The sequence below is a fragment of the Patagioenas fasciata genome, chromosome 2, assembly GCF_037038585.1.
Source record: "Patagioenas fasciata isolate bPatFas1 chromosome 2, bPatFas1.hap1, whole genome shotgun sequence".
Classification (NCBI taxonomy): Eukaryota; Metazoa; Chordata; class Aves; order Columbiformes; family Columbidae; genus Patagioenas; species Patagioenas fasciata.
The window spans coordinates 22684351-22695061 of record NC_092521.1 but is presented as its reverse complement, the minus strand read 5'-3'; the positions used below and the strand labels follow the sequence as shown (position 1 = coordinate 22695061).

Sequence of the window (10711 nt, the reverse complement as noted above, 5' to 3'; positions counted from 1 at the left end):
CACTGAAGCACTGTGACATGTTCTGCACATCCCAAAGCCTTCAATACTTCTGTAACACCCTTGTGAGTAAGCAAACCTCTGCTATGAGTGGAAATCAGAGATCAGGTGCCTCAGTTAAAGGTCACAAAACTGTTCCATGATGGAGCTGAGGATGAACCCTGGTCTGCCAACCCCAGTCTACCATGTCAACTTTACCAAAACACACAGGGCTGTTTTCTTAAAACTCATTCCAGTAGTCACAGTTCTTTCTGGACACTAAAATGTGTGGTTATCCAGTTCACCAAGACACACCAAAAGACAGAGTTGTTCTGGAAAGTAATTTTTCATCTCGGGGCACATTAATTTTATTTTTAAAAAGGTATGTTAGTACAGTTTGGATTTTTTTTTTTCTAAAGCAAAGCTGAGTCTGTTTAGTTTTATAGCAGAGGGAATTTAGAAAAGTGGTGAATAGATACACACCTGTCATCTCTTCAGAAATAAACCAATACTGAGGTTTTACAGCATGCAGGGATGGAGTTTGTTTACTCTCTTCATCTGTTGTCACCTTCTCTTTTGCAAATCATTTTAAATGAGGAGGAAGCGAACTGACAAATAGGTGCAGTCTCATTACAGTGTCTCATCTTTCCTGATAACAGCGCTAGTAGGTTATGGATGAAGTCAGTAAAAGCAGGCATATTGATTCCAAAGTCAGAAGACCTCTCACATACATTTGCAACAAACCCTGAAGACCCTGGTTTACAGTGCTGTTTTCTCAGGTATATTCTGTATCTATTGCACCCTTTGTCGGTCACTTACCTGTTCATTTGGGTTTCTATTCTAGAACGCAAGTGCAGGAGGAGCAATCAGGGTATGTAAAAAGTCCCCAACAAGCCAAACCAAACAAGTTATAGGGAGATAGGAAGAGAGATTTCGGCAGAGGTTGGACACAGCACAATAAATGTGAATCATTAACAGGGAAAGAAAAGAGGAAGGGTTAGAGGGGAGGACAAAGGTTATAGTGATATACGCAGAGGAGCAATACAGAAAGCCATATATGTTTCGGAAAGTAGATTTTTAAAAACACAGTTTTGAAAGGGATTTAAACTAGGAAAAGGACTTGGCTAGTTTGGAGGCATTTAGGTGCAGCCAAGAAGTCATTCAGGAGGGAAAAAGCAAAGATCTAGCCAATACTAGTTCTGTGTAGAGCTGTATATTTTATCTGTGTTCTTAGGTGTCTCCTGATGTTAATATACAAAGATATCCCAATGATGTATGGGTGATGTAACTGCCACATCAGTTACTGCCACTTCATTTGCATTCATGTTCCCAGAGGAGTTTGTGTTTTGGTAGGTAGGGGATGTTTTCAATGTTCTTACTGGGAGTAAGAAAACAGACAGACTATTTAAGAGGGGAGGACAGTCACGCAGGACAGGAAAAAGAACTTCAGTTTGATATGCAATTAACTGGGGGCACTGTCAGCTATTTTAAAAACGTATGGAGGGAGAGAGGATTTCCTCCTCATGTGGAGGAAGCAGGACTTGAAAACAGACACATTAACTTCATCCTCTCAAATGTACTGGAAAAAAAAGAGCAGCACAGTGTTTGAGAGAGTACAAGACAGAAATGTGCAGTCACTGTATACAAAATGAGAAAAAATTGATGGATGAACACTCTGTACAATGTTTCTGCTGGTGATATTAATGCAGAACTAGAAAACTGATGCCACAGCTCAATGTATATATGTATTTAGTATAGTGCTACACAAGACAGCAGTCCAGTTTTGTCCGGAGAGGCAAAATGTAAAAAAGCTAACATAAAATTTCCTTCTGCTTCATTCACATTTCTCTACACCCAGTTTTAACACTTAGATTCTTAACCTTGTATGGCTCCATATGCATATGTCATAGATTACTAGAGTAACAATTCACATTTTGTTCTCAAAAAAAAAAAAAAAAAAAAAGCAGCAGAGCACAAAATACATGTCCAGCCCTGAATTCCCCTTACTTTCAGCCATGAGGCACTTGTACCACAGTTCCTTTTTTTTTTCCCCTCCATGTTTTCTTTTCAACATGGTTCACAGCTGGATGTAGACAAAATCAGGTGTTATCCCTATGACGCAAATAAACTGGAGCAGGAAAGACACCCTTCCTCACCTCATCTTTTGGAGTGCAAAAAATACTCATCCAGTGGTCATGGGCTTCAAATTTGTTTGGACAAATGTCTGAAGGCTGCGTAGCCCAATGACCTTCCCTGCTAATCCCAAGTATTTCCTTCTTTTTATGTCTTCCTACAGGCTACCTCTTCTCTCCTCTGGTTCTCCCATTTCCTCTCCCACCCTGATGGACCCTCTATCACCAGGCTTCAGCTGCAGGGTTGGATTCCTCTCCTGCAGGTGAGAGAATGAGATTATTTCCTCTTATATCTCCTCTTCCTCTTCCCTCACTGCTGCCAACTTCTGCAGCAGACGGTGTTTTTTCTTGACACCTCAGGTGCAGGAATTATGTGATTATGCAGGAATTTCATCGTCCATTGAGAAGAAAATTTCCCTAGCTACTGAAACTCAGCATAACAGAAGACAAATACAAATAACGATCCACCTTTGAATGTGGGGAAAAGGTTGCTTCTGTTTCTGAACACTTGAACTTGACAATATGGTCTGTGTCCTGGCTCCTCTTACACGTACCAGCACTCAGTGCCAGGTATAGCTAACAACCGGTATCCATCCAGCCTACACAGCAGTTGCAGTGGGAGAAAAGAATCAGTCCAACTTGCATTTTTGTCTGAGCTGCTCAGGGAGGAACGTCCTTGTGAAGGGCAGATGCACAAGAAAAGCAAAATGAAGGCTCTCACAACTGTGGATCCCTCATGTCCACAATGCTGTAGAAGTACTAGAATGCAAATAGTCCCTCTTTAGTAAAACAACCTGTATAAATACGACCTTGTGGAAGTAATATTAGTTGACACTCCGATGCTCAGACCTTTTTGATTGCTGTGTACTTTGGAGTGATCAATGTTCCTGTCTAGTTGACAGAAATGCTGATAACCAGCTGGGGGAATGATTCATAATTATTAAAAGCCCAGAGGTTGTGGGAGGAAAGACATCTCTGCTTTAACTCCTATGGAGCAGTAATCTCTCACCTATATTTACTGAATTGTTTGCATGTTCAAAACAACTGGGACAGAAATAGGGTCCTAACTTCCTAGTGTGGATTAGTTTGGCTTCAGAAGAAGAGTAAGTTTAAGTATAATTTATACACAGAATAGTTACAGAATAGATCTCATGCTCATCGTAAGTCATTTGCACAAAGGTAAGGTTTAAAAAGCTGTATCAACCAGCATTATTTTAACTCAGCTTCTTTAGATGCCCATGGGGTGGTGTCACACATGAAAAATTACTGGAAGCAGTGGCTCAAAGCACTATATAAAGGCATCACAAGTAAGTAAAATTAAGTTGGGGTTGTTTTACAAAATCAGTGGTAGAAGGAAAGAGCAAGAGAAAATTCAATCCTGTTTTAGGGTACCCAGCAATATATCATAAGCCAAGTTTTGCTTTTTACAGCTGTAGTCTTTTATCAGTTCGGTGCTAGAATGTTTTCACCTCCAAAAAATCTGGATTGGATGGAGAGAGACTAGTAGAAAATCACTGCAAACTAAGTATCTGAGGTATTAAACAAAGAGTGTTGAAAATAATATTCAAATATGAACATTACTTGAGAGTCTAGCAACCTGCATGCTTACACCACATTAACTAGCAAAGAAGCCTTAAAAGCTTTATGTATAATATCTACCAAAGGGTATGGACTTTTTACTCTTAGGAAATGTGCCCAAGTTCAGCCCAGGTTAGAAACGACGTGGGCTCATTACATGGTAGATACTGAGTTATGTATTAATCACACTCTAGTTCCTGGTATCCATGTGTCACAGATCATCACTAAAACCTAAAGGATTAGGTGGAGGCTGAGGGTTAGGCCTTCGTGGAATTTAAAATTTCTCATTACAAATTTCTCTGGATTGGAGAGGAGGCATGTGGTTTCCCTCTGTGGATAAACAGGAGGCGGTGGTTCTCATAAGAGTGAGCTAGTCAACAGTGGTAAGACTATATCAACTTAAAAATGCAACAGTCCAGACACTAAAGCAGGATAAATTGATCTGTGTACCATGCAAGGAGGTTAAAAATATGCATATGATGTGCTGTTACTGGTGGTTACCAAATGAGGAGATCCTTTTTTATTAACTTGGTCAGAATGAATGCTCTCTTTGTTGTTTGTAGTGTTTGCAAGAGGTTTTTGTTCCCAGATGTTTATTCGTATCCCTGTCATTCTTGTGTAAGGAGTCTTCCCCAAATGTGGCCCTAGCTCTGCAATGATTAAGAGTGTTTTTGGGGTGCTTGGCTTGCTAGTTGTTCTTGTCAGTCACCTTCCAGCTTTTCAAACACGCGTGTATTCTTCTCATTATTTCTAGATACAGTGTCCCCTGGCAGCCTCCAGTTCTGCTGAGCTTCCCCTGGCTGGTAGGGCATTTTGTCAAGAGTGATGACTCACAGGCTTCGAGAGGAAGATTTCCAGCTAACCCCTGGAGAAGCGCTTTCCACTTGTCAATGTCTTTCATCACCCTCCCAGCTCTGAGAGGTGGTGGTGATCTCCCCCCTGTCATCCAAAAGCAGCAAGAAGGAAAGTAGTCTCTTGAGCTTGCACTCCAGCACCATCTGAGATGCTTTCATATGTGAGCCTGCATTTTCTGTGCCATTGACAATGTTGTCTCACACATTTTGGGGATGAGAGAACCACAAGTCAAGGCAGAGGCTTTTTCCAGCAGGGCAAAATGGCAGGACTCTTAGACAACACCCTAACACCCTAGCAAACTCTTTCACTGCTTTCAAAGCAAGTGACAACACATTTAAAAAAAAAAAAAAAAAATTGACCCATTTAAGAGAAATCTTGTTTACTTTGCTTGCATGAATAGAATTGCTAATGTTAGCAGGAGGAAGATGAGCAGAATGTGGCACTACTTGCTTCCCTATGCATTTGAATTTTCTGTAATGTGCATTTTTCACTTAAAATTTGACAGACCTTTTCAAAAAGAAAAGAAAAGAAAAAAACACCAAACAAATAAAAAAACCTCAACCCAAACAAGCAAACAGAAAGCCCATAGATGATAGGCTGGCACTAGTGACCAGTATGGAATACTTACCCCTGTAACACAGTTCAGAGCATTCAGGAGGATCTGCATGCCAGGTATATACAGGAATGGACAGGCTCTGGCCCTGTGCATTTGGCTGTCAGATCACTGCAGCGGCGATGCTGTCGGTACTCAGGGCCTTCGAAGAGGTGGTCTGTCAACATGCTTTTGAGTCCCTAATCATGTGTGCGTATGTATGTATGATCTTCACCCCCAGGAAACTGCGTTCCTGTACTGGCCACTCTTTCTCTTTTAGAGCTAGCCCTTGACTCCAAGATTTGTAGCTTACAATTTCTTTTTCCAGACTCAGCCTTACTTTTAATTTTGTTCCCATTGAGGTCCCTGATCTTGTTTAGGACATTAGCCACCCTTGGCTCAAGGATGTGGAGCAACCTCCTGAATCTGACATAACATTGCTGGAAGTGAAACAGTAGGTGCAGATACCATCTGCTCAGGATACTGTGTCAGTGCTGTCCCCGGCTTTGTTATTGCCCGCCAGATTTGCAGAAGCACTAGGAAAGTTAGCAAAGCAAAGCAACCAGGGTTGGGTTATTTTAATTACCCTCTGTTTTCTTGCAGCTAGTCAAAATAGTCAAGACCTTCCAAATCTGACCAGATTAACATGGAAGTGAAAGCTGAACATGAAGCAAGCACCAGGTGAGGTACCTGAACCTGGTTGTCATGCCCCATTTCATCAGCAAGAATCATAGAATAGTTTGGGTTGGAAGGGACCACAGGTCACCTATTCCAACCTCCTGCAATGAGCAGGGACATCTTCAACTAGATCAGGTTGCTCAGAGACCGGTCCAGCCTGATCTTGGATGTCTCCAGCAATTGGGCATCTACCACCTCTCTGGGCAACCTGGGCCAGTGTTTCATCACACAATTTCTTCCTCACGCCCAGCGTGAATCTCCCCTCTTTTAGTTTAAAACCATTACCCCTTGTCCTATTGCAACAGGCCCTTCTAAAAAGTCTGTCTCCATCTTTCTTTTAGGTCCCCTTAAGTACTGAAAGGCCACAATAAGGTCTTTCCAGAGCCTTCTCTTCTCCAGGCTCAATAATCCCAACTCTCTCAGCCTATCCTCACAGGAGAGGTAAAGAACATACAGCTCAGTGTGCCCACTCATACCAGAAGACAAAAGTGTTAAGCCAGAAGATTTAACATCTCCAAAGCCCCAAGGCGAGTCCCCAAAGAAGACACCGTGCAGGGCAGTGTGGTCACACACAGCCAGGAAGCCTCCAGGACAGTGGGGGTGCAGCCAGGGCCCCACTGGGTTGCTGTGAAGCAAGCTGCTGACAGCCGCTAGGCTGGGCTCAGCCCTCAGCCCCAGGCAGTCCTCGGGGGTCCCAGCCCTCTCCTCACCACAGTGTCCTGCTAGGGCTGTGCCTCTGCTCCTCTTCTCCCCACAAAGCTCCCAGGCCAGGGACAGCGAAACTGCCCAGCCCCTGCAAGCTCATTGCAAGGAGGAGAGAGATGGGCTTATTCGAGCAGCTATTACTGGTACCAGTAAGCACACTATGGTGGCTGCTCCCTGCCTGCTTGCCCTGCATCTGCTCTTGAAAAACACCACTGAAAACAGTCTTGGGCCATTAACTTTGCCTGGTGTTCTAAGACTGGGATTCTCATTGTCAGGGATGATTTTCCAAAGGTGCAGATAATTGCTGTTCATTGTTGAAATTTAAAAAATAATTAAATAAATAATTAGAAAAATATTTCTTGTTATGTATAATTTTCTTACATAATTTAGAATTTGTTTCCCCTCTTCCGCACCACCTGGCAGTGTGGGGCTGGGACCCAGCACAGCGCCTGGGAAGCTGCTGCGGTCCCACATCAGCTCATGTGCTGCTGGAGCTGCAGGGAGAGAAGGCTGCTCAAGTCTCATTCATCATGGGAAAGAAACACCAAAAACAGCATGTTCTTAATGTTACCATCTCCCAAGCAGTCCTTTGCTCAGTATTTTTCTAGTTATGGAGCAGGGCTTTGAGCTTAGGCTGACTCAGAGAAGCCAAATAAGTGCTTACCATTTTCTGTAATAGAAGCAGAGTTTAAATGAATGATTATAGTAATATCTACGAACTGTGTTTCTGAGATTTTACCACATGTAAACACAATCACAAGTGTAATCAATGTCAATTACTTCCATTTAATTACCGGACAAAGTTTGCTTTTAAATACCATACCAGATTTGACACGGCAAATGATAAATGGAATGCAATTAGTTCTACTATTTGCTTTGATGATATGCTAAATTATTTCTTACAACAGACCATTTATTATCCAAAGCTAATGGTTATATTCTTGCATTTAACAAGTCTAATATATTGTAAACCATGGCAAACTGATAAGTTTCAAATTGAGATATTAAAGTCTAGAAAAAAAAGTCATTCTATGAATGAGTTTCATCTAATAAATCCTTGTCAATGCCCAAGTCATCATTTTTCACAAAGAAATCTTAAACTGTAAGAATTTTGTATGTATTTCACATCATTACATAAATGAAAAAATATTAATTATGCTGTCTCTTAGCAATTTACAGTCATTTAATGATATATAATCTTAAGGAAAATGTTTGAAATTAAATGTTCTTATGGCTTTTTTAACATAATGCCTCTTGTAATTGTTAATAAGACAATTAGTACTTCTTTTTCCTCTGAAATTTATCATGAGTTTGTAATGGTAATTGCAAATAATTGAAGAGAGTGCAGTCCCTGTGCATACAAATATCTGATCTTATGAATTGTTAGCCCTTATACTGCAGTATTCCTTGCCATGGAGCCTACTCAACTGCTCTGCACTCTGAATTTCCATTATCACTCCTTTCCTTCAGTATATGGCTTCTTCATGTGGACATAATCCAGCTGAGGCATGTCAATACCTTACAAAATAAAAAGCTGAAAACAGGTAGCAGCAGAGCCTGATCCCAGAAATAATATTATTTCTGAAGACATAAGTGCCTGGACTTAAAGAAAAATTATTTGGCCAAATTTTATCCTTTCTGCAAGGTATTAAAGCTTCCTTATGAATGTCAGGCTTTGATATTTTGATGCCTGTTGAAATTCCATGGTGGCAAAAGCTGGGTACATAAAAAATACCAGATCTCCAAGACTGTGGAAAGTCTTTATGTAGAGTTAACTGCTGCAGTGGAAAGAGTATTGAGTTTTCTAATGTGCCACACTACACTGACACCCTCAAGTCTGGAAAAAAAAAAAAAAAAAAAGAGCAACACAAAATTACCACAGGGACTTTAAAAATTCACCTGCAAGGTTTATAAAAAATAATTTCTTCATCTTTTTTAGCCATATTCATATTTCCTCCTATTATCAAAGGACAGGTCTGTCCCACCTTGATTTGTTTTATTCCAGGTTTCCAAATAATGCAGGCACAGCAAATTCTGGTTGTTATTTAGAGAAAATTATTACCTTTTGTAACATGAGGGATTACAGCAGGGAGCATTTAATTCCCCTTTCTGTGGTTACCTTGCTAACAATGAGCCAGGCCCTGGGCTGGGGGTGCTCTGCCCCAATACCCCCCACCTCACCTGCCCCCTCCCAAGCCCCCTTTGCTCCTTCCTCCCCTCTTCCACCCACACCTGGCTGTAGCCCTACCAGGCATATCTCTAGTCGTGCACTCCTCTGCAATGCCCTCGGTGTTTCTTCTTCCTTCTATTTACCTAATTCCTCTGAGATTTTTTTCTCATCCCAGTACCTTTCCCCATTTTCTGAGCTCTGTGTTTTCTTTCTCCTTGTTGTGCAGGGAACTCTTCTTCTCAACAGTTTAATCCCTCCTTTTCTTTTTTTGGTGATGAACACTTAAAACCGCCTTAACTAACTTCTTGTTCTCAGTAAAATCTTAAAAAATAGCAACCATGAATAGTCCCTTCTACCAAGGACTATGTAGAAATGGGGATGTAAGGGCATCTCAGCATTTTTCCTGAGGAGAAAAAGAAATGGACTAGACATTCAATTCATCCTTCTTATTCTGCTGTCCACACAACGTGTTCATAAATTTGTTCCACTTGAATTAAAACAGCAACTGCAACAGGCAGGTTTGACATGGGTAATCCCACTTCCAGGACCACAGCTGAGATGCTGCTGTGTTTGGTACCCTTTAAACTCTGTCTCATTATTGTCTCTGTAAGGTGTCTGGTTTCTAAATCCTGATCAGAATATTCTTGTAATCCACATGACATCCTGTCTCCTGTCAGCCTTTTGGCTGAGATAACATTTCCTTGAGGTTCTCTGTCTAGATAAAAGAGCCCTCAACAAACCCCACATGACTGGGCTAGAGCTGCCTGAGACAGCAAGCTCTGCTTCTCTGCTGCAGAACTCCATAGCACATATTCATCATCCCTGCATTAAGCAGAGCAATATTCCTAAAGATTTTTGACAGATGATAGGTGATTTCTAAACTTCAGTTTTCCTGCAGAAATACCAGAAAGTGTCAGGCAGCTGTTTCTTTTTCAGTTTGAGGCAAGATTACAGGTAACAGTAGTAGCAGTCTGTCCTTGCATCAAAGGCAATCCATCATACGCACTTGGTTCTGGTGTGATACAGCTCTGTGACTTTAGGACTCCGAAGTTTCTGCATTTCTCCGGAGTAGCACCTGTTCTCTTCTACGGAGTCATGTTAAAAGTTCCACCTGTGGCAGATCTCATCTTCTTTTTCTTCCGAGTAAAAAAGACTTATTTAACAAATTGAGTCCTCTTGTTTTGGTGGGAGGGCACTGGATAAAAGCCACATTCTGCTCATCATTTTTGTCCGCAGCAGAGTGGCCACTTGCACCAAGATGAAGCATGAGCAGGAGCTCAGCGGTAATCTGCTCCATTTAGCTGGACAGCAGTGGCTTGGACCAGCCATGGTGCTGCCTCCTGGCCGGCCCCGTGCAGGTTCTTGTGGGCAAGCGGTGTTGGAGAGATGGAGAGTACCTGGGGGTGTGGAGAAGGAGGGAGATGGGGTCGTGATAAGGTGAGCTGGGATTTCTGCAGAATGAAAAATAAGGTGCAAATCATGAGAAGCAGACATGGTTACTACTGGTGTCCACAGAGCGAATTCTCTCTTCCTACCACAACCTCCATGAACTTCTATGGGACAGTGACACCACAAAGCCGTGGGGCCCATGTCACATTTCCATTTGCCAGAGTCCCCTATGAGCAACTGAAATCACACATTCACATGGCATTCCTAATGGCCCGATGAGCGAAGCATAAACTAAAGGTAATAATAAAGCGCTGCAGTGAAATCCCTGAGGCAGTGCCAGATGAGCCAGCACGCAGCTCTGCTTCCCGCAAGACGAGTGCTGATTTCTTGCGATGGCAGCACCGAGCTGTCACTGCGGCTGCTTGCTCGAGCACAAGATGCCAGCTGCACGGTACCATTAGCATTCCTCATCAGCCACAGCTTATGTCTCTCTCTGTGCACAACACTGGAAAACCAGGTCATTCTCTTGGCTCATCCTCCTCTGATAACTCCTCTTTTCTTCCACCGCCGGGAAGCTGAGGACAGCATAATTAGTTTTCACTAATGTTCAGCTCTACGTGCAACTGCTTTTGGCTC

At 42.2% G+C, this 10711-nt stretch overlaps 1 long non-coding RNA gene across 1 annotated transcript; it reads left to right on the top strand.

The window, feature by feature from the left end:
- The first annotated feature begins 4487 nt into the window (after positions 1-4487).
- Positions 4488-7488, top strand: LOC139827342 (uncharacterized). The gene is made up of 3 exons (XR_011737860.1): positions 4488-4701; positions 5737-5814; positions 6153-7488. It is a non-coding gene; the product is annotated as an uncharacterized lncRNA (long non-coding RNA).
- Positions 7489-10711: the final 3223 nt, after the last annotated feature.